The sequence below is a fragment of the Rattus norvegicus genome, chromosome 6, assembly GCF_021556685.1.
Source record: "Rattus norvegicus strain SHRSP/BbbUtx chromosome 6, alternate assembly SHRSP_T2T, whole genome shotgun sequence".
Taxonomy (NCBI): Eukaryota; Metazoa; Chordata; class Mammalia; order Rodentia; family Muridae; genus Rattus; species Rattus norvegicus.
The window spans coordinates 118,723,605-118,749,034 of record NC_141539.1 but is presented as its reverse complement, the minus strand read 5'-3'; the positions used below and the strand labels follow the sequence as shown (position 1 = coordinate 118,749,034).

Sequence of the window (25,430 nt, the reverse complement as noted above, 5' to 3'; positions counted from 1 at the left end):
TTTTCTCAACACTTAAAGTTTATATATTAAATAAAGATTGGTTCTAAACTGCTGTCCCTACTACGTGGCATAAAGCATGTGCAGGATCACAAAAACTCATGTAAAACTAAAATACAAACAAATTAAGGTAATATAAAAGTCAACGTGCTGGCAAAAAGATGCTTAAACCAACCATTGTGAGGTCACAGTCCTTGGTTTGTTGTTTTGTTTGTTTCATGTCTTTGGCTTGCAGATAAGACTAATGAACAAGTTAGCATCATAAAGATTCAATTAAATAAGGGAAGGCCTATTGTTGTGGGTATACCCACACCCTAACTGATCTGATTAAAGAATAAATTAGCTATCAAATAAATAACTGCTGAATGAGCAATTGTTTAACTAATGGCTCAACAAACAAATCAGTGGCAGACCAACAGGAAACCAGCAAAAGAACTAACCAGTCCATCAAAAAGCCTGCCAATCAAGTATATATAAATATATATATATATATATATATATATATATATATATATTTGTGTTTCACAGAATGATCCAAATGAAATGAGATTTCATTATATTTTCAGAATATAAGAAAATACTTCATTATATCTCTTCTTCATATGAGAGATAATGGTTAGATATAAGATTAATTTATAATATTCTTTGTTGGGCACCAATGGGAGGAAAAGCCCTTGGTCCTGCCAAGGTTGCATCCCCCAGTGTAGGGGAATGTGGGAATGTCAGAGTGGGGAGGGAGGAAAGGGATAGGTGGATGGGTCGGGGAAAACTCTCATAGAAGGAGGGGGAGGGAGGATGGGATATGGGGTTTAATAGAATGGAAACCAGGAAGGGGTATAACATTTGAAATGTAAATAAAAAAAGAAAAAAATATTATTAAATATTTCCATTATTAAATTTTATAAGAATGAGAAAAGATCTAGTCAGTATGAAACCTATCATTTATGATTGTACATTTAAGTTTCAGTTTTACTGAAAATATTCCAGATACATTTCAATTGTTCTGCCTATTTTAGAAGAAACACATTTTTTTTGTTTTCAGATTCTGTTTTTTAATTTTATATTTTATAGATATATTTCTTTATTTACATTTCAAATGTTATTCCGTTTCCTGGTTTACTGTCCATAAACCCCCATCCCTTCCCCTTCCCTCATTCAGGTGTTCCTCCCCCATTAACCCCCCTTACCTCCCCCAACATTCCCAGCATTGGGGGTCCAACCTTGGGCAGGACCAAGGGATTCCTCTTCCACTGGTGACCCAACAAGGTTATTCTCTGCTATATATGCAGTTGGAGCCCTGGGTAAGTCCATGCATAGTCTTTCAGGAGTGGTTTAGTCACTGGAAGCTCTGGTTGTTAGGCATTGTTGTTATAATGGAGTTGCAAGCCCCTTCAGCTCTTTTAAGCCTTCCTCTAATTAACCCAAAGGGGGTCCTGTTCTCAGTTCAGTGGTTTGCTGCTAGCATTGATCTCAGTGTTTGATATGCTTTGGATGTGTCTCACAGGAGAGATATACAACCAGTCCCTTTCAGCATTCACTTTTTAGCATCATCAATCTTATCTAGTTTTGGTGGCTGTATACACATGAGCCACATGTGGGGCAGGCTCTGAATGGCCATTCCCTCAGTTGTTGCTCAAACTTTGCCTTCATATCCCCTCCTATGGATATTCCCCACACCCCTTTTTTAAGAAGGAGTGGGAACATCTGCATTTTGGTAATTCTTCTTGAGCTTCCTGTGATCTGTTGATTGCATCTTGGGTAATTCGAGCTTTTGGGCTAATATCAATTATCAATGAGTGCATACCCACTGTTTTTTTCTGTGATTGGGTTACCTCACTCAGGACAATATTTTCTAGTTCATTCCATTTGCCTATGAATTTCATGAAGTCATTGTTTTTGATAGCTGAGTAGTACTCCATTGTGAAGATGTACCACAGTTTTTTAATCCATTCCTCTAATGAAGGGCATCTGGCTATTATAAATAACGATGCTATGAACATAGTGGAGCATGTCTTTGTTATATGTTGGAACATATTTTAGGTATATGCCCGGGAGAGGTATAGCTGGGTCCTCAGATAGCTCAATGTCCAATTTTCTGAGAAACCTCTTGACGGAATATCAGAGCGGTTGTACCGCTTTACAATCCCACCAACAATAGAGGAGTATTCCTCTTTCTCCACATCCTTGCCAGCATCTGCTGTCACATCTGCGTATTTTATCTTAGCCATTCTGACTGGTGTGAGGTGGAATCTCAGGATTGTTTTGATTTGCATTTCCCTAATGACTAAGGAAGTTGAACATTTTTTTTTATTAACTTGAGTATTTCTTATATACATTTCGAGCGTTATTCCCTTTTCCGGTTTCCGGGCAAACATCCCCCTCCCCCCTCCCCTTCCTTATGGGTGTTCCCCTCCCAACCCTCCCCCCATTGCCCCCATGTTGGTGATGATGATACTAAATAATTTTTTTCTAAAAATAGGACAAAATAAGCAAGTAAACACAAAAAAATAGCTAATGAAAGGACACAAGGAACACATGTAGACACAGTAACACACATATTTGCACATGAAAATTCTATTAAAACACAAATCCAGAAACAATAATATATAAAGAAAAGATATGTAAGTTTTAAAAATAAAAGGCACATAAATCATTATGAACAATCTTCCAAAAGTACTATTGAGTTTGTTTTTGCTTGTCATCCACTGTTAGGAATACGGTCTGACCTTTAGACTGTTTTGTATACCTAGTGAGGCTCCATTAAAAATTATTTTCCTTTGTGAGGATTAAAAATTGGGGATAGCTTTAGCATTAGACACGGAGGTTTGTGTCTACTTCCCATCTCAGTGTTGGGAGCCCATCTCGCTAGACTTATGCAGGCCCTATACATGCTATTAAGATGTCCGTGAGTTTTTTTTTTCTTTTTTTTTTTTTTGTAACTTGAGTATTTCTTATATACATTTTGAGTGTTATTCCCTTTCCCGGTTTCCCAGCAAACATCCCCCTGCACCCTCCCTTTCCTTATGGGTGTTTCCCTCCCAACCCTCCCCCCATTGCCGCCCTCCCCCCAACAGTCTAGTTCACTGGGGGTTCAGTCTTAGCAGGACCCAGGGCTTCTCCTTCCACTGGTGCTCTTACTAGGATATTCATTGCTACCTATGAGGTCAGAGTCCAGGGTCAGTCCATGTAAGGTCTTTAGGTAGTGGCTTAGTCCCTGGAAGCTCTGGTTGCTTGGCATTGTTGTACATATGGGGTCTCGAGCCCCTTCAAGCTCTTCCAGTTCTTTCTCTGATTCCTTCAATGGGGGTCCCGTTCTCAGTTCAGTGGTTTGCTGCTGGCATTCGCCACTGTGTTTGCTGTATTCTGGCTGTGTCTCTCAGGAGCTATCTACATCCGGCTCCTGTCGGTCTGCACTTCTTTGCTTCATCCATCTTGTCTAATTGGGTGGCTGTATATGTATGGCCCACATGTGGGGCAGGCTCTGAATGGGTGTTCCTTCTGTGTCTGTTTTAATCTTTGTCTCTCTCTTCCCTGCCAAGGGTATTCTTGTTCCCCTTTTAAAGAAGGAGTGAAGCATTCACATTTTGATCATCTGTCTTGAGTTTCATTTGTTCTAGGCATCTAGGGTAATTCAAGCACTTGGGCTAATAGCCACTTATCAATGAGTGCATACCATGTGTGTTTTTCTGTGATTGGGTTAGCTCACTCAGGATGATATTTTCCAGTTCCAACCATTTGCCTACGAATTTCATAAAGTCATTGTTTTTGATAGCTGAGTAATATTCCATTGTGTAGATGTACCACATTTTCTGTATCCATTCCTCTGTTGAAGGGCATCTGGGTTCTTTCCAGCTTCTGGCTATTATAAATAAGGCTGCGATGAACATAGTGGAGCACATGTCTTTTTTATACGTTGGGACATCTTTTGGGTATATGCCCAAGAGAGGTATAGCTGGATCCTCAGGCAGTTCAATGTCCAATTTTCTGAGGAACCTCCAGACTGATTTCCAGAATGGTTTTACCAGTCTGCAATCCCACCAACAATGGAGGAGTGTTCCTCTTTCTCCACATCCTCGCCAGCATCTGCTGTCACCTGAGTTTTTGATCTTAGCCATTCTCACTGGTGTGGGGTGAAATCTCAGGGTTGTTTTGATTTGCATTTCCCTTATGACTAAAGATGTTGAACATTTCTTTAGGTGTTTGTCAGCCATTCGGCATTCCTCAGCTGTGAATTCTTTGTTTAGCTCTGAACCCCATTTTTTAATAGGATTATTTGTCTCCCTGCGGTCTAACTTCTTGAGTTCTTTGTATATTTTGGATATAAGGCCTCTATCTGTTGGAGGATTAGTAAAGATCTTTTCCCAATCTGTTGGTTGCCATTTTTTCCTAACCACAATGTCCTTTGCCTTACAGAAGCTTTGCAGTTTTATGAGATCCCATTTGTCGATTCTTGATCTTAGAGCATAAGCCATTGGTGTTTTGTTCGGGAAATTTTTTCCAGTGCCCATGTGTTCCAGATGCTTCCCTAGTTTTTCTTCTATTACTTTGAGCGTATCTGGTTTGATGTGGAGGTCCTTGATCCACTTGGACTTAAGTTTGTACAGGGTGATAAGGATGGATCGATCTGCATTCTTCTACATGTTGGCCTCCAGTTGAACCAGCACCATTTGCTGAAAATGCTATCTTTTTTCCATTTGATGGTTTTGGCTCCTTTGTCAAAAATCAAGTGACCATAGGAGTGTGGGTTCTTTTCTGGGTCTTCAATTCTGTTCCCTTGGTCTATCTACCTACCAATACCATGTAGTTTTTATCACTATTGCTTTGTAATACTGCTTGAGTTCAGGGATAGTGTTTCCCCCTGAAGTCTTTTTATTGTTGAGGATAGTTTTAGCTATCCTGGGTTTTTTGTTATTCCAGATGAATTTGCAAATTATTCTGTCTAACTCTATGAAGAACTGGATTGGTATTTTGATGGGGATTGCATTGAATCTGTAGACCGCTTTTGATAAAATGGCCATTTTTACTATATTAATCCTGCCAATCCATGAGCATGGGAGATCTTTCCATCTTCTGAGGTCTTCTTCAATTTCTTTCTTCAGAGTCTTGAAGTTCTTATTGTACAAGTCTTTTACTTGCTTGGTTAAAGTCACACTGAGATACTTTATATTATTTGGGTCTATTATGAAGGGTGTCGTTTCCCTAATTTCTTTCTCGGCTTGTTTCTCTTTTGTGTAGAGGAAGGCTACTGATTTATTTGAGTTAATTTTATACCAGGCCACTTTGCTGAAGTTGTTTAGCAGCTTTAGTAGTTCTCTGGTGGAACTTTTGGGATCACTTAAATATACTATATCATGTGCAAATTGTGATATTTTGACTTCTTCTTTTCTGATCTGTATCCCCTTGACCTCCTTTTGTTGTTTGATTGCTCTGGCTAGAACTTCAAGAACTATATTGAATAAGTAGGGAGAGAGTGGGCAGCCTTGTCTAGTCCCTGATTTTAGTGGGATTGCTTCAAGTTTCTCTCCATTTAGTTTAATGTAAGCAACTGGTTTGCTGCATATGACTTTTACTATGTTTAGGTATGGGCCTTGAATTCCTATTCTTTCCAGGACTTTTATCATAAAGGGGTGTTGCATTTTGGCAAATGCTTTCTCAGCATCTAATGAAATGATCATGTGGTTTTGTTCTTTCAGTTTGTTTATATAATAGATCACGTTGATGGTTTTCCGTATATTAAACCATCCCTGCTTGCCTGGGATGAAGCCTACTTGATCATGGTGGATGATTGTTTTGATGTGCTCTTGGATTCGGTTTTCCAGAATGTTATTGAGTATTTTTGTGTCGATATTCATAAGGGAAATTGGTCTGAAGTTCTCTTTCTTAGTTGGGTCTTTGTGTGGTTTAGGTATAAGAGTAATTGTGGCTTCGTAGAAGGATTTCGGTAGTGATCCATCTGTTTCAATTTTGTGGAATAGTTTGGATAATATTGGTAAGAGGTCTTCTATGAAGGTCTGATAGAATTCTGCACTAAACCCGTCTGGACCTGGGCTCTTTTTGGTTGGGAGACCTTTAATGACTGCTTCTATTTCCTTAGGAGTTATGGGGTTGTTTATCTGGTTTATCTGTTCCTGATTTAACTTCTGTACCTGGTATCTGTCTAGGAAATTGTCCATTTCCTGCAGATTTTCAAGTTTTGTTGAATATAGGGTTTTGTAGTAAAATCTGATGATTTTTTGAATTTCCTCTGAATCTGTAGTTATGTCTCCCTTTTCATTTCTGATTTTGTTAATTTGGATACACTCTCTGTGTCCTCTCGTTAGTCTGGCTAAGGGTTTATCTATCTTGTTGATTTTCTCAAAGAACCAACTTTTGGTTCTGTTGATTCTTTCTATGGTCCTTTTTGTTTCTACTTGGTTGATTTCAGCTCTGAGTTTGATTATTTCCTGCCTTCTACTCCTCCTGGGTGTGTTTGCTAGAGCATTTAGGTGTGCTGTCAAGCTGCTGACATATGCTCTTTCCTGTTTCTTTCTGCAGGCACTCAGCGCTATGAGTTTTCCTCTTAGCACAGCTTTCATTGTGTCCCATAAGTTTGGGTATGTTGTACCTTCATTTTCATTAAATTCTAAAAAGTTTTTAATTTCTTTATTTCTTCCTTGACCAGGTTATCATTGAGTAGAGCATTGTTCAATTTCCACGTATATGTGGGCATTCTTCCCTTATTATTATTGAAGACCAGTTTTAGGCCGTGGTGGTCTGATAGCACGCATGGGATTATTTCTATCTTTCTGTACCTGTTGAGGCCCGTTTTTTGACCAATTATATGGTCAATTTTGGAGAAAGTACCATGAGGAGCTGAGAAGAAGGTATATCCTTTTGCTTTAGGATATAATGTTCTATAAATATCTGTTAAGTCCATTTGGCTCATGACTTCTCTTAGTCTGTGTACATCTCTGTTTAATTTCTGTTTCCAGGATCTGTCCATTGATGAGAGTGGGGTGTTGCAATCTCCCACTATTATTGTGTGAGGTGCAATGTGTGTTTTGAGCTTTTGTAAGGTTTCTTTTACGTATGTAGGTGCCCTTGTATTTGGGGCATAGATATTTAGGATTGAGAGTTCATCTTGGTGGATTTTTCCTTTGATGAATATGTAGTGTCCTTCCTTATCGTTTTTGATGACTTTTAGTTGAAAATTGATTTTATTTGATATTAGAATGGCTACTCCAGCTTGCTTCTTCCGACCATTTGCTTGGAAAGTTGTTTTCCCGCCTTTCATTCTGAGGTAGTGTCTGTCTTTGTCTCTGAGGTGTGTTTCCTGTAGGCAGCAGAATGCAGGGTCCTCGTTGCGTATCCAGTTTGTTAATCTATGTCTTTTTATTGGGGAGTTGAGGCCATTGATGTTGAGAGATATTAAGGAATAGTGATTATTGCTTACTGTCATATTCATATTTGGATGTGAGGTTATGGTTGTATGCTTTTCTTCTCTTTGTTTTGTTGCCAAGATGATTAATTTCTTGCTTCTTCTAGGGTATAGCTTGCCTCCTTATGTTGGGCTTTACCATTTATTATCCTTTGTGGTGCTGGATTTGTAGAAAGATATTGTGTTAATTTGGTTTTGTCATGGAATATCTTGGTTTCTCCATCTATGTTAATTGAGAGTTTTGCAGGATACAGTAACCTGGGCTCGCATTTGTGTTCTCTTAGGGTCTGTATGACATCTGTCCAGGATCTTCTGGCCTTCATAGTTTCTGGCGAAAAGTCTGGTGTGATTCTGATAGGTCTGCCTTTATATGTTACTTGACTTTTTCCCTTACTGCTTTTAATATTCTTTCTTTATTTTGTGCGTTTGGTGTTGTGACTATTATGTGACGGGAGGTGTTTCTTTTCTGGTCCAATCTATGTGGAGTTCTGTAGGCTTCTTGTATGCCTATGTGTATCTCTTTTTTTAGGTTAGGGAAGTTTTCTTCTATGATTTTGTTGAAGATATTTACTGGTCCTTTGAGCTGGGAGTCTTCACTCTCTTCTATACCTATTATCCTTAGGTTTGATCTTCTCATTTACTCCTGGATTTCCTGTATGTTTTGGACCAGTAGCTTTTTCAGCTTTACATTATCTTTGACAGTTGAGTCAATGATTTCTATGGAATCTTCTGCTCCTGAGATTCTCTCTAAGGGCGTTCTTCATGTCTTTCTTGAAGTCCTCCAGCATCATGATCAAATATGATTTTGAAACTAGATCTTGCTTTTCTGGTGTGTTTGGATATTCCATGTTTGTTTTGATGGGAGAATTGGGCTCCGATGATGCCATGTAGTCTTGATTTCTCTTGCTTGGGTTCCTGTGCTTGCCTCTCGCCATCAGATTATCTCTACCGTTACTTTGTTCTGCTATTTCTGACAGTGGCTAGACTGTCCTATAAGCCTGTGTGTCAGGAGTGCTGTAGACCTGTTTTCCTGTTTTCTTTCAGCCAGTTATGGGGACAGAGTGTTCTGCTTTCGGGCGTGTAGTTTTTCCTCTCTACAGGTCTTCAGCTGTTCCTGTGGGCCTGTGTCTTGAGTTCACCAGGCAGGTCACTTGCAGCAGAAAAGTTGGTCTTACCTGTGGTCTTGAGGCTCAAGTTCGCTCGCGGGGTGCTGCCCACGAGCTCTCTGAGGAGGCAGCAACCAGGAAGATCTGCGCGCCCTTTCTGGGAGCTTCAGTGCACCAGGGTTCCAGATGGCGTTTGGTGTTTTCCTCTGGTGTCCGAGATGTGTATGCAGAGTGCAGTCTCTCCTGGTTTCCAAGGCGTGTCTGCCTCTCTGAAGGTTTAGCTCTCCCTCCCACGGGATTTGGGTGCAGAGAACTGTTTATCCAGTCTGTTTCCTTCAGGTTCTGGCGGTCTGTACCCCATTTTTAATAGGGTTATTTAGTTCTCTGGCGTCTAACTTCATGAGATCTTTGTTTATTTTTGGATATTAGGTCTCTATCAGATGTAGAATTGGTAAAAATCTTTTCCAATGTGTTTGTTGCCATTTGTCCTAATGATAGTCCCCCTTGCCTTACAGAACCTTTGCAGTTTTATGAGGTCCCATTTGTCGATCTCTTCAATTTTTCTTAGTGTTAGATAAAATGCCATGTTGAAATATTTTTAACACAATTGTTTATAGACATATATTCTAAAAGTTTTAAAGCTAGCATACACTTCAATATGTTTACTTAGAAATTTTAATGCATAAATATTATTTCAATGTATTCTTTATTGTTTCTTTCTCCTATTGCCTTTTGTGCTTTACATATCTTCTGTTTACTGACACACTTCCTCCACCCAGGATTCTGTCTTCAGGCTTTTTTATTTTTGCATTTCAATTTGCACAATGTATTTTAATATATTATTCTCTGATGATTTTATTCTCTGATGATTCTAAGTTTGTTGACCTCATGATTTTAATTTTATTAATACAATAAGAACTGCAGAATCACTCTCTTTTAAAGGGGAATGTCAATATACATTAAATTCAGATCTAACTGCGTATTGTCTTCTGCATGTCAGGATTTGGGACTATGAACTGCAGATGAGCAACAAAATTCAAAATTCATCTCTCTGAATTTGTGTTCTCTCACTGAACATAGTCTTCTCCAGGCCCCTCCATTTAACTGCCAATTTTGTGATTTTATTTTTCTTTATGGTTACATTTTTTTTATTTTTACTATCTACTAGTTTATTGATATATGTTAGTCAGTTTTCTCTTTCTGGTTATAGTGCATATGGTGGCAAATCAAGATTAGTATAAAGAGACCGTAGGTGAGAACGTGTTGAGTTCAAGAAAGGAATAGCAGGATACAAGTGACAAGGAGAAGAAAATAAAAGACAACATTGAAGAGCTCTTAGGAGGGAAGAGGGAGGGACATCAATAAAGAAAAGAAGGGATGAAGGTCAAATTACATGAAAGTTGTCACTTAAAACCTCAAGGATAGTTATACTTTAAATTTTTGTCTTTCTATTTTATTTTCTTTTACTAGATATTTTCTTTAATTATATTTCAAATGTTATCCTCTTTCCAAGTTTTCCCTCTGGAAGGAAACCCTCTATCCAATTCCCCATTCCCCTGCTTCTATGCGAGTGTTCCTCTACCCACCCAACAACTCCCTCCTGCCTCCCTGCCCTGGCATTCCCCTACACTGGGGCATTAAGCATTCATAGGACCAAGGTCCTCTCCTTCCACTGATGTCCTACAAAGCCATCCTCTTCTACGTAGAGACCTGGCGACATGGGTCACACCGTGTGTACTCTTTGGTTGGTGGTTTCATCCCTGGGAGCTCTGGGGGGTCTGATTGTTTGGTACTTTTGTTCTTTCTTGGGGGTTGCAAATGCCTTCAGCTCCATCAGTCCTTTGTCTTACTCCTCCATTGGGGACCCTGTGCTCTGTCCAATGGTTAACTGTGAGCATCCAACTCTATTTGTCAGGCTTTGGCAGAGCCTCTCAGGAAACAGATGTTTACCTAAAATCATATAATAAATATAATATAATATAATGTAATATAATATAATATAATATATATGTACATGTATACACACAAATATATAGAGAGATGGTATTTAAATATATTAAAGGAAGTTTTATCTATAAGCTACTTGTGTTGACAGGCCTTTTCCACAAGAGCAGACAAAATATAAAAACAAAACACAAATAAATGTTAGGAACATGAAGCTTCATATCAAATTGCAGGTCCGGGTAGTACAACTAACTACTCCAAAATAATTAACTTTATTGATGCATCCATTGCTTGCTACTCAGAGGTTGAGTATAGATCCTTAATGCTAAAATCAATGTATATTTGTGCACAAAACTGTGACACAGGTTGAATCAATGCAGATTGTTAGAACTTGCCTCCTATGTAATAAACGTTCCAAAAACCAATGTGGCTTTAAATGTGAAATGTAAATAAAGAAATATATCTAATAAAAAAACATTTAATCTTCTCATACCCGTAAGGAAGATAACTGTGACTATTTATTGCTTCTGAACAGAAAAGGAAGTCTCACCTAAAACAATGTTGTTATGGATGGGAACATGAGCTTTACCACTCTTTTCACAATGAAACTGTACATAAAGAAAAAATATGGGATCGTTATCCACACCTATACATCTTCTGGATGTTTGAAAATAAGTATTCCTGTTCATTAATTTTATGATAATTTTTTTCTGGGTATGCTAGTGCTCATATCATTTAGCTGGCATTTATATATGTGTTGATATGCAAAAAATATCAATTTTATATACATGAATTTTATTGATATAAAAATACACTTTCGGGGTTGGGGATTTAGCTCAGTGGTAGAGGCCCTGGATTCGGTCCCCAGCTCCGAAAAAAAGAAAAAAAAAGAAAAAAGAAAAAATTACACTTTCAATTATAAAAAATTAATTGAAAAGATGAGAATTCTGTATTTGCATTGTTCATGTCTATATTTAAATTCTGACCATGAGAGTCACTGTCTAGATGAAACTTTGATAATAATTTACTGTCTTATAGTATTTGCTTTTCTAGAAGATGTAGAAATAAGTGGTCTCCTTTCTGGGTGTTTAAGTTGTTGTTAATCTGTTTCATAGAATTAAGTACTCCAATTATACTAGATAATTAGTTTCTGAGTAAACCATGACATCCTACTCTTAGTATGCTTTCAACCAGGGTATAATTCAACCCTCCCTTAAGGAACCTGGTTGTCTGACAATGGCTGTGTCTCCACAGATTCTAAGAAACTGGAAGGGGTTAAGTCTAAGACACAAGATAGTCCTAAGCTGGTGCCATAGTCAAGACAATTCTGAAAACGCTGCTGATCTTCAGTTGACCCTGGAATTCTGGAATTCTGAAACAAGTTTTAATAACTAGCAAAAGAAGGCCTTAGTCCCAGGGTAGATGAACTTGCCAGTGAGAGTGAGGTGAAGCAGGTAGATAGGGATAGCTTACTTTTCCATGTCCCTTTTATGTAGACTGGCACTAGAAAATGAGCCCAAGATTCAGTGTTTCTATTCTCAATATAACCTTATTTAGAATGATTCTTTTCACATTAAGTGATGTGTGTGTGTGTGTGTGTGTGTGTGTGTGTGTGTGTGTGTGTGCATGCATGTGTTCCCCTTGTGGTGTTCAGCTCCTTGGATTTTATTTCAGAAGTAGTCATGTTGACCAGCAAGTTTAACCAAAATAATTAATCATCAAATGTTCATTTTCAGTATTACAGCGAAACTGAACTTCCTGATAGGCTCACTCATCACTTTATATTAGCTCTACAACATACCATATGCTGAATGATTTGGTTCTTTATTTTACTAACATGTGACAGATGCAACTGCTCTTCAATTCATACACATTTATATGTTGCACTTCAAACCGGTGATAGAAAAAGGAAGTAATCTAGTGCGGGAGTATTATTGATAATATTCTTAATTATTTTATTATATCGATGCTACTAAAAATAAATATGAAAATTAGATGTTTCAGATATAATGATACATTTCAAATATAACATTTTCCAAATGTTTTGAATGAAAATATGCATTCAAAACAAAGTAAACTCTCTTCTTCTTTCCCTGATTCAGTCTCTTTGCAAGTCTCACTTTCTCCCTTTCCCTCCCCTCTCTTCTGTGCCTTCTTCCAATGGCAACTTTCATGGCCTCATTCCCACAGGCCATTGAACTCGCCTGCCAGAGAGCAGCTTCTGTTTGTGTGTGTGTGTGTGTGTGTGTGTGTGTGTGTGTGTTTGTGTGTGTGTGTCTGTGTGCTTGTGAGTGTGCATGTGTGTGTGTGTGTGTGTGTGTGTGTGTGTGTTGTGTGTCAAAGTAAATGACAATTTTCAGAATTAAGTATTTTTCCTGGGATCACGGCAATGCACATTATAAAATTAAGTATGTTTCTTTACCTTAAATGTTAGATGAAAATGTAATTGTACTAGATAAATACACCATCTCATTTAACTTGAATAAGGGGCTAATGAAGCAAGTTCATAGTTTTAATTGCATTAAAGGTCAGACAGCTTCGCTTTACTGAATGGGCACAGATTGTACTCGACATACTGGCTAGCTTCATTGAAATAAATCAGTCTGTTGGTTTCATTATTATAATGATAGTCATCTGCACCTGAAGTTCATAATAATATATAAAATTCTTCAACATTTATATGTTTTTCATCTAGAAAAATATAAAAAGTAGAAGTAAAATGTTTTATTCTTATTTACTGGCTTGTTCAAATATGTACTTTTATCTTCAGGGTAATTACTGTGTTACTTATTGCATCTGAGAGGGAATAAGGGCAACTCTGTCTAGAAGCCTATGTGCCAGTGTTATTTATCATAGGCTTCTCTTGCATTATTCCATGAGGATCTCTTCGGGACCATCTTTGATCATGTCATTGCTTTGTATCAACTTTCCTTTGCCTATGCTGTGGTCACAGTGTTTTTTTCTTGACTGCTCACAGACAATGAGCAAAGGAACAATGTATTTACAGAAATTAAAACTCATTGACATGACATTTCCATATGTATTATTGCAGTGATGAAGTACCCTGAGAAATGCAATCTAGAGAAGAAAGGGTTCTCTATGGTTCCAGAGACCATCACCACAGGGCCAGCCTAAGATTAGGAGCCTGAATTCAGGACAGCAGTTAGAAAGCTGAGATTACTGTTGACCAGCACACAGGGTCCAAAATGGGGGAGGAGGACAGGACACTGGATGAGAGTATAAACTCTGAAATTCTATTACAAGTGACATGCTTCTCCAGCAAGTCTCTACTTCTTAAAGACTCAGTTACCTTCCTAAACAACCACCAACTGAGATTCTTATGGGAAGCTATATATAGTCCTATTTATATGAAATCATGAAACATTTAAAAATATGTTCTTGTTTGCATAATTCAGTGAATTAAAAGCAAGCAGCTGCAATTAGATCACCTTAAACACAGGGTTATAGGAATAGATCATAAGTACATTAATTATGATACATTTCAAATTATTTTCTTTTAATCACTTTTTCCTTATATTTAAGTATTTTTTCTTCATGTAATATATCCTGATTACCATGTCCCATTCCTCTACTCAGCCTACTGCCTTCTAACCTCCCGTTCTTTTCCATCCAGATCCAACAGCATTTTGTCTCTCATTAGAAAACGGGCTTCATCACCTCTACAACTGACACAGGCCTAATACCAAAATATATAAAGAACTCAAGAAATTAGACTCCAAAAGTCAAAATAACCCAAATAAAAGAGGGGGTACAGAGTTATACAGATCATTCTCAACAGACAGATCTCAAATGGCCAAGAAACCTTAAAGAAATCTTCGGCATCCATAGTCATCAGGGAGATGTAAATCAAAATGACTCTTAGATACTATCTCACAGGTATCAGAATGGAAAAAAAAATTCAAGTGATAGCCCATACTGCTGAAGATGTGAAAAAAGGGAAACATTCCTCCACAGTTGCTGGGGGTGCAAACTTGGACAACTTCTTTGGAAATTAATTTGGCAGTTACTCAGAAAATTGGGAATAGTTGTACCCCACATCCCAGCTATAACTCTCCTGGGCACACATTCAAAAGATACTTCGCCATTCCAACAAAGACACCTGCTCAATTATGTTCATAGCAGCTTTATTCATAATAAATATATACACAATGGACCTGTTATGAAAAACTATTGGAAGAAGAAAATAGAAAAGTCCTCACATGATATGACATGACATGATGAGGATTAAGAAAAAAGGCACTTACAAAAATGCCAGATTTTCATTTTCTGTTGGCCATCACCTGGTATAAATAGACTTGTCCTTAAAAGTAGTTTATTTCCCTAGTGACTCTCCTTTAGAATAAAATAAGATTTCCATTTGCAAATGTTTAGAAATTGTTATTCTGGTTGAGAGAAATGGGTAGAGTTCTAGGACCTCATCTTGGGAAGACTCTTGCTAATCGGGTGCATTATGGTCACAGTCTATGTGAATCAAATGTACTTTGTTGTTGCTGTGTTTAAGAGGTCTTGTTTCTTTGATGTCCTCCATCCCTACTGGCTCTTTTTTTTTCTTTTTTTCAGAGCTGGGGAGCAAATCCAGGGCCTTGTGCTTGCTAGGCAAGTGCTCTACCACTGAGCTAAATCCCCAACCCCATCCCTACTGGTTCTTATTCTCTTCCTTGGGACTCCCTGAATCCTGAAGGGAAGAATTTAAGGGAAACATCTGCTTAAGTCTAGTATTATGAAGTCTCTCATTCTCTGTACCATATATATTTTCTGTGGGTCTCTGTATTGATTGCCATCCGCTGCTGGAGGAAGAAACCCTGATAATGGTATAGCAAGACACAGTTCCTATGAGTGTAAGAGAATGTCATTAAGAGTAATTTTATTGTTCAAGGTCTTTATTAAAGTAGTAGTAGTAGTGTGCACGCACGTGTGTGTGTGTGTGTGTGTGTGTGTGTGTGTGTGTGTGAGTGCTTGTGTGTGCTTCCTTTCTTACTGGTTTTCTCAAAGAAACATTTTTTGCACCATTGCTTCTTTATACAGTTTATGCTTGTCTATTTTTGTTTGGTTTGGTTTCTAATCATTGAGTTCAGCCCCGAGTTTGATTATTTCTTGCCATCTACTCCTTTTGGGTTCCATGTCATCCTTCTTGTTTAAGTGCTTTTATTTGTACTGTTATTTCATTAGTAGACAAGTTCTCCATTTTTATTTTGTATCAGTATGCAATTAGTGGTATCAGTTTCCTCTAAGAACTGGCTTTATTTTACCACAGAATTTTGAATGTGTTGTGTTGTCATTTTCATTCAGCAATAGAAATTATTTAATGCCTTTCTTACTTTGTGGCTTGATTCATTTTTCTTAATGCCCTGAACTGTTCAATTTCCACAGGTTTGCAAATGATTTATTATTTATGTTGCTGTTGATATCTGCTTTTGAACCATAGTAGATAAGATGAAGAATCTTATAATTTTCTTTTACCTATTGAGATATGATATGTGTCTCTTTGTGGTCAGTTTTGGAGTACCATGATATATTTGGAAGATGTATTCTTTTGTGTTTAGGAAAATGTTCTATACCTATTAGGTCCTTTTTTTAATATGATGTCATAGAGCTCAAGCATCTCTCTGTTTAGTTTTTGCCTCATTGACCTGCCTATTGATCAATGTCAGATATGAAATCTCCTAGTAAGTATGTGAACTTGGTGCCCACATGTATTCCTGGTTGTCAACTTGACTATATCTGGAATGAACTACAATCCAAAATCGGAGGGCTCACCTGTGATCCAGATATGAAGGCTGGAAGACACACTATCTGAGCTGGATCTTGACATGGATATGTTGAAGCATAGTGGCTATGAAAACCTTAAGCCTAGGCATGGTAGTACATGCCATTAATCCCAAAAGACTCGGGCAAGGAGAGCTCTGAATTTACATACCCTGGGAAAAAATAAGTCCTTGATCCAGCATGGTGATACACACTTTTAATCTGGGCCCCACATTCTGTTGGATACCTATATAAGGACATTGGAAGAAGGAACATTTGTTCTTCACCTGCTTGCATTTACTTGCCAGCAAATCTGTTGGAAGCCACTTCTACAGAAGACCAACTGAAAAAACTAGCCTTGTGGGATGGAGCAACTACTAGATTCTTGAATTTCCCATTCACAAGCGACCATTGTTGGGGTTGTTGGACTACAGACTGTAAGTCATCAAAAGAAATTCCCTTAATATTTAGAAACATTCCATAAGTTCTGTGACTCTAGAGAACCCTAAGACACATGGTTTTAATGTATAGATGTTAATAATAGCAACATCACCTTGTTTGAGTTTTCCTTTAATGACTATAGGTTTTTCCCCATCTCTTCTAATTTGTCTTGATTTTGGTATCAGATTTGTTAGATATTAAAATTACCAAATCAGCTTGCCTTATAGCTCTATTTGTTTGGAATACCTTTTTCTATTCTTTTACCCTGATGTGATGTCTATCTTTAATGTCAAGCTGTGGTTCTTAAATAAAGCAGAAAATGGATCTTAGATATATTTTGCTAGGACGCACCTTTTTATTGCGGAATGCAGACCATTGATGTGGTATGTTTACTGATTTCTATTATTTTGTTGCTGTTGTAGTGGTCATAGTGGTGGTGGTCGTGTGTGTGTGTGTGTGTGTGTCTGTGTCTGTGTGTGTGTGTCTGTGTCTGTGTCTGTGTGTCTGTGTGTCTGTGTGTCTTTGTCTATATGTTGATTTCCCAGGTATACAAACTGAGCTAGCTTTTTTTAAGCTACTCTGGCAAAGTCTTATACTTTTGCAGCAACTCTAAATTAAATGATACATGCTGGGCTGTACTAATAATAATTACACTAAGGCAATCTCTACTTGTAAATCTTAAGCTACTGAATCCTTTTAAAAAAATAAAATCAGTTCAAGAGGAAATCATCCTTAAGCTAGTCTACAGATTCACTTCCATTGTAATCAAATATCATTCATGACTCCACTCCATGTTTTCTTGACTACATATTTTAGCATGAACCCTTTTGGTTCCCTAATATTTATATCATAATATTTTTATAATTGAAGAGCATAAACATATGACAATGTATAAAAACATGTATGGTAATCCATATATTTGCATAATACATATATATATCAGTGCATGCATATATATCCATGTCCATGTTGGGATATGCATATAAAAGCATTTAGAAAGAATATATATGAGTCTGTATGTGCAAACACATTCATATATAATATTTCATGTTCATACACTCACATAAATATTTTAGTGTGACTGTAATAAAATAAAATAAAACCTCGGGTATATTACCCTAAGTGTGAAAGAGATCAGAATTACACTTTTGATTATAAGAATAATCATATTGTGTAATTACACTTTCTAAAAATATAATCAGCTTCTTCGCAGATAAAATATTGTCTCAAATATGATATATTTCCAGGTTTGTCATCTAAGAAATTAATTTAATTTTACCTTTAGATGAAACTAAACTATTTGGAGTACATGTATATATCCTAACTGTGATTCTTAACTGGTTTTTACTTAATATTTCTAAAAGAAAGCTACTACATGCCCTTGTAATTTAAACCTTGACAACAAGTACTGAGTTACTTTAAATATCATCCATTAAGGAGAACAGATAGATAAAACAGTAATTTACATGATTATGGAAAACACAGCATACAGAGTTGATTTGGAAAACAACTGTTGATGAATTCTTCATTCAGGTTAGACAATATTAAGCAGCATAATTTTCCTCACTGAACTCATTACAATAGATTAGATTTGTAAACCACCTAGTGTTGAATATTAAGAAAGAGAGAATTTGGATTTTCATGCTTATGTTCAAATATGAAAATGTGTTTACTTCCTTCTAGATGAGGCATAAAATAAATGTATGAGATAAGAATAGAAGGAAGAATTTGTTTGTTGCTTCTTTAAATAGTAGTCAGAACATTTCTTTCACAAAAAATTTAAAGAAAATATCATACTGTCCACTGATTACAATGGATTGTGAAGTAGTATAAATATATGTGCATACTGATCTCACTTTCTGTATTTTGCTTGCTTACTTTTTAAAGCTGGAATTGGGGGGGGGACCTTTGGGGGTGTGGTGTGGAAATCTAGTGCATTAGAAACTTAATGTCATCTGTAAGGATGACCCTGGTGAGCATTCCTAGTAATGGAATATATGGAATCTGAGCTGACCATCTTTTATAGTCAGCAGGGATACTGGTGGTAAGACTGGGTTACATTTGTTGTTGGCTGAGGGGTCCCAAGGAAATATATAAACCACACAGACTAATATTAGGAGAGGTTCACCATCTGAAAACTGAGAGTGGGAGTCTATTGCTAAGAATAACTTTGACTCCTTGAGTTGAGCTTAGCATGCTCACCAAAGGTAGAGCTGATGTGGACATGAGACCATCACCCCTACATTTTAGTCTCTGTGGTATTGAAAGGTTTTCTGCAACTATAGAAAAAATTTGGGCCCAACTCATCTGCAAAACCTTCCACACACAATCTGCCATGTCTATAAGATGTGCTTGAGCAATGGGCACAGAAAATGTGGGAGTTGCCATGCAACATTTGATTTAATTTCAGACCCACTTCATGAGAAGGAACCAATGCTGTAGATTGCCTGGATGACCAGGACCTAAGGAGAGGATAGCCTAGAGTCCTAGGTTAGAACCAAATATGATTGGAGAAAAGATCAATGGCACTTTTCCCAATGATATTCTGTCATACTTATTGATCTGTGCCTTTGGCAACAGATAGGAGCAGATGCTGACATGGGAAGAGAGTGTATATTCTAGAAGTTGCCATTTGGTCCCTCTTCTCAGACATTGGGGAAAACTGACAAAGATGAGGAGGAAAGACTGTAGGAGTTAGAAAGGTTGGAGGAAATTGATAGAACAAGGTCCACTGAAACAACTAAACAGAGCTCACATGGGCTTACAGAGACACAAGCAGCGAGTATAGCATGGGACCCATGTATCAGCATCAGGTCCTCTGTATTAATGATATGACTGTTAATGTGGTGGTATTGTGGGGCACCTATTAATGGAAGTGGATTTTTCTCTGACTCTTTTATCTGTTCTCTAGAGTCTTTTCCTCCTATTGGGTTGCCTTGTATGGTCTTGATCTGGTTGCTTTTTTCTTGTCTTATTGTTTTGTTTGTTTGTTTGTTTGTTTCTTTTTGTCCTTTTTTAATACTGCTTGGCCACTGTCTTTTGGAAAACTTTTTTGAAGAGGAAATGGATGGGGAGTAGATTTGGGAGTGATGAGAGGCGGGAAAAAGCTGCAAGAACTAGAAGGAAGAGAAACTGTGGTTGGAATGCACTGTATTAAAGAAGAATCTATTTTAAATAAAAATTAATTAATTATTAATAAAAAATTAACAGGCAATCTCCTATATGACAGATTCTAAGTTCATAATAGAATGGAATTTCAAGCTCCAGGATACACATTAAATAAGGCTTGAATCAGTAAGATGGGGAATTGGAAAGGGAGATGCTCTTCTAGACCAGTGCAAAGATGCAAACTCTCTGGATATCGGCCTATGGGAAAAAGAGGGAAGGAAGGTTTCATGACCAGGATCTTTAATACACACTACCTGATATAAGAGAGGGCACTAATCATGTTTATTTTCTCTAATCTGTTGTCCACACTATTTACATAATAAAAAACTGTTTAACCTTGAAAAGAATTTCTCTATTCTAATGCTATCACCTATATCTATCTATGTATCCCTCATCTATCTTTCTTGCTATCGTGTGATTGTGTGTGTGTGTGTGTGTGTGTGTGTTTTTCTGAGAGTATCTGCACACACACAACTCAAACATGTGCATGGACTTCAGAACAAATCTTGTGGTAGTCTGTCTTTCCCCTATACTATGTGGTTTGTGCAGATTGAAATCACTGTGTAAAGCTTAGTAACCTGGGCCTTCATATGTAGAGTATCTTGCTGACAGTCTTTAGTATATATTTGTGATACCTGCAACACATTTAAAAGATATACAAATGTGTACATACATTGGATGATGCCCTCAAAGCCTAGATATGGTGAACAACTCATAAATAAATAAATAAATAAATAAATAAATAAATTCATTTAAAATCTTCAACAGTCCACTACAATAAATAAAGTCATCTATGTGCTAAGAATTGCATTAGTTTATGTGGCTTTATAAAAAAGAATAAATATCGTGAAAGTACTACGTTATTCCACACTGTCAAAATTGTTGCATAATAATAAATTTCCTTGCTATTTTTTCAGAGGTGGATATTGTCAGATATGCAGTTTTTATTCCAATCTTAACTACTAACATTAACTCCCAAATAACACATTATATTAAATAGTAATTATATGTATGTAAGTATGTACACATGTATGTATATACATATAGCTTGTAAGTTACATATTCACTATACAGTAGGTAAAATAGAGTTTAAACGGCCCAAGAAGTGTTTTAGTAGTTAAAAAAGAAGATGATGAGGGTAGACTGAGATACAATGGCAATATCTATGAAAGGTTAGATAACAAACCCTATTAGAAAACCCCAGAAGATTCATAGGAGAACCATGCATCAGATAAGGACAAGCTTCAACAGTATGAATGTGATAGAGGAAAGATGTAAGGGGAGATCCTGATGCCCAAATGACCATGTAGGTTGAGAGCATCTGGGGAAGGTTTCATGCTCTTAGGAACTGAGCTGAGACATAGACCCTGGGGCCGTCAGAAGTTCTCTCCTTGTTGTTAAGACAGTGGTACATGCATGTGTTTGTCAGAAAACATACAAAATTGTGGGAGTTCCTCATTCTCATAATCCCATGGGTCCTTATTGTCGTAACTTTTCTCTGCCTATATGCTAAATAATTCTTGGAACTGGTTTTCTGTTATGCTTTTAATATATTCTAAACTATCTGACTCCAATCTGATTGCACACATTTATAAAATTGAAGTCCATTTTGCTTTTAAAAAATAAATAAATTTTTGTGCCTCATAGGCTGTGCTAGTTCAGGGATGTTTTAGGTAAAACACAAGGTGATTCTGTATATGTGTTTGCACTACTACTAAGAACAATGTCTTCTACTGCTTGTTAAATGGTATCTTCCACAGCATGAGACTGTGGAAGAGACTGACCAAGTACTGTTTTCTATAATGTGGAGTGTCTGGACTCGTCTCATCTTAGCAATATGTTTAATCTTCAGTCTTCAACCACTCTAAAATCACTTCCTCTTAAAATTCTGGAAGCCCTTTTACTTTCTAAATGAGATAATAAAAGCATATGCTACAAGACTTTCATAATGTGATTGGATTAGCACTTATAAAAAATTCAAACATAGAAATTCTTATCAATATATTCTAATTTTATAAATAATAACTTTTATTATGATATCTTATACATGTATAAAGTATACTTTTTTCCTATTTGCTTTTCACCAGTAAATGCATTTCCTCCTTCCTGCTGGCTTCCATTTTAATCACTACGGAGCTCTCTCTTACTTTAAGACTTGCAAAATTTAACCAGAACATGACTTTTCAGTACAAGTTGAAGTAGAAAATGGTCTCTTAGTTTATGTTGTACTCCAAAAAGTGACACACCAAAAATTTCAAATAGGGCAAAAAGTTTAGTAAAATAAAATATTAATTAAATGAATCCTAGAGAGTAATTTAAGTGTTTTATCCGCCAAGAAATCAAGGAAAAGTCAAAAGATACATTTCTAAAGAATTTTGGTCTTAAGAAATCACAGGTCATTTAAATAACTTATTATGGCAGATATCGGTGTACATAAAGCATGGAGGTTTTAGAAACTAATGGTGTACCCTTAAAGAGAATGAATGTACATATGCATGAATCCTTGAAAGAATTACACATTCTTTCACACACAAAAAAAAAGTCAGAGAACACTACCAAATTTATTCCATAAAGCCAACATCACTCTGATATCCAAAACATGATAAGGACTAGAACAAAAGAAAACCATAGACCTATGTATAAAGAAGAAATTCAATTTTTAATATTATGGCAGATTGTTCTAAAGAACAGGTTAACCCCAGTGATTAAATCTTGATGACAATGATGCTAATTGTAGAATGAGTATAAATAGTTGTTGGGATCATTCTTATTTTAATTTTAGAAATCTCGTGGTTCTGCTAGGATGGGAGATCTTGGTAAAGTGAGACATCGAAGCCAAGTGCGGTGACTTTCATAATGCTAAACAAGGTTCTATGTCTCTTATGTTGATTGATGGTGCAAACATTCCCCTTTTCTCTTTTAGCCTCTCTTGGCCTCTCTCTCTCTCTCTCTCTCTCTCTCTCTCTCTCTCTCTCTCTCTCTCTCTCTCTCTCTCTCTCTCTCCTCCTTCTCCTTTGTAAACAAATAATATTTATATGTCCCCATTAAATAAATAAATAAACAAATAAAATTTGTCATTACATGTGATTAAATAAGGATTACTGACATTTGACATTTGTGTCATTTCTTTTAGGTTTGAAGCAAAACACACAGTAAGCCAATATTCCTGTTCAAAGTGTCACACCATGAAATGCCATCAACATTTCAAGTTCAGAAGATGTTATCGAGATTTTTAAATGACAAGACAGAAGTACCATTCGGGGCATAAGAATTCCGGTATTTGGATTATTTTTGTTTCTTTTAAGAAAGTGATCTAACGTGCATCTCATTTATATTTCATGCAATTTTTACAAAATGTTTACTGACTCACATTGATTGATTTTCATGGCTGAAGTGTTGCAGATATTTCGTTATTGTTTCCCTATTAGTATGAGATATGAGATGTTTGCTGTTTACTTTTACCCATTTCATTTACTGTGCTTATCATTTATCATATTGGTTTTATTTACTTTTTAATCATTTTTCTTCTGTCTTGTTTTTTTTTTATTTAACCTGAAGTTTCCAATAATTACATGAGTGTAATGGTTAACTGTGGACACTAATTTTACCACAGCGAATAATATCTTCAACACTGATAAAGCATGATTGTGAGTAGAATTTTGAGGCTGTTTCCAGTGTTTGCCCTATGAAGCTGAATGGAATAGGAGAGAGAATATGCTGTCAAGTAGCACTCAACATTAAATCATCTGCCAAAGCCAATAGCTTGTGGAAATATGTTATTATAGTCATATTTCAATCAGCCAGTCTTGGCCCTGGATATTAGACCTCTAGGCCTGGAAAGGGATCCATATCTAGCAACATCAGCCTCTGGATTCTTAGAATTTTTGGCTGAAAATACTGGCTTCCCAAATAGCTCCAAGAGTGTCATGTTGGGAATGAGTCCAGGAACTCTAGTTGAATGTACCCTGTCAGGAGAGTTCTCAGCTACAGTAATTCCCCGAGCAAAGACTATCGTTAGTCTCCACTGATATATCTGTATCCACCTGTTTGTACTGTTGGTTCTGACTCACTGGAGGAATAATGTGTCACTGTTCAATGCCTTAGGATTCTTATTGTTAACTAGAGAATAATACTCATCCGGGGTTCTTTTTCTAACAAATACAGTGACATACACAAAATTTAAACAAATAAGGTTAACTGTTCATCATTCTTAACAAATATGCCAAACCATGACTGTTCATTGTGCTTTCGCCCTGTGGCTGTGGTGTGGGTACACCACTGGGCAGACAAAACAGGGAGGAGCTAGACTACATTTACCCTAAGTCCACTGTCAGGTACTGGACTTGGAGGAAGTGCAGATACACAGTTCAAAGGGTGAGGAAATTCAGCCTAATATAGCACCTGGAAGCCGGGCTTCACTGACTCCCAGGCATCAAGCTGCCTCTGGAACCTGTGCAGAGGACAGCCAGGGGATCATGGGCCTGCAATGAGTAGCCTGGGACCAGGGAATCCCAAACTCCTGGACATTCAGATACAACCGACAGTTGGGAATGTATTTGGGTGTCCAGGCTTTGGAGCCTGAGCCAGTGGGCAGGGAGTTCCAGCTTAACTCTTCAAGGATTGTCCTTAGTTTAGCAGGATTGTCTGGGAACTCAGAGCAGCCTTCATTAGTAGACCTAGGTGGCCTGGCTCTGTAGATGAATGACTTCTCCATTCTTTCCACGATGGTTCTTGATGAGAGAGACAGTCCTTTTCTCCAAACTGTTTATCGATTGTTCATCGTGGAAAAGGGGTGAATCTACCTACTCAGGGGGGACCAGAGATTAAACACCTACAAATCTGCATGCCACACCAGTGTGCACAAACGTGTTAGTGGACCTGAAAATGCATGTCTTAAGGGCAAGAGCAAGACTCTTAAGTGGATTGTGGTAAGCCATTGCAATTTCCATTTTTTTCTTGGGATTCAGTTTCTGTAAGACATTAAACTACATGTTAATTTTCTTAATATCAGGTTTCATAGTGTAATCCCGTTTTTGTTTTCATAAGAGGTTAAGCAATAATACATCTTTTTGAAAATGAAATGGGTTACTTGATATTTGTACATTTCTTAGAAGTGTGATGCCTTGATGTTTCATCATTTAAAAGTATTGACTTTCCTAATGATTTCCTGTCATCCCCCATCTCAGTTTCTAAAGCACCCTTTCGTCCATTATGGCTTTCTTTTTTACAGTGATTAATATGACCATTTATAAAGATACAGAGGAAAGTTCTCTTCTCGGCAGGCTCACTTTCTGTCAGCATTGAGTGTATTATTATTCTGAGTGTATTGGAGAGAATTCATTAATAATTTACTTTAAATGTTTGACTATAATGCTAGTAGGTGATGAAGACAAACAAATGTTGCATTGAAAATAATAATTAAAGGTAAAAACAGAAAAACATACCAATGAAATCGAACACAAATGAGATAATCAGTTTTGCTCTTAATTTGTTAATAAGTGATTTCTCCAAATTGAAGTAGGATCAGAAACACAGGGTAATAGAATTACCTAGAAAATAATTATGATTATTTGTCTGTGTTTACAAGTACA

The 25,430-nt window shown here is 37.0% G+C and overlaps 1 long non-coding RNA gene across 1 annotated transcript in view; it reads left to right on the top strand.

Annotated features, from left to right (window-relative positions):
- The window catches only part of LOC148005413 (uncharacterized), a 72,654-nt gene extending 49,464 nt beyond the window's left edge, over positions 1–23,190 (top strand). Inside the window, exon 6 of the long non-coding RNA XR_015622510.1 lies at positions 22,973–23,190. This is a non-coding gene — a long non-coding RNA (uncharacterized LOC148005413). The remainder of the gene's footprint in view (positions 1–22,972) is intronic.
- Positions 23,191–25,430: the final 2,240 nt, after the last annotated feature.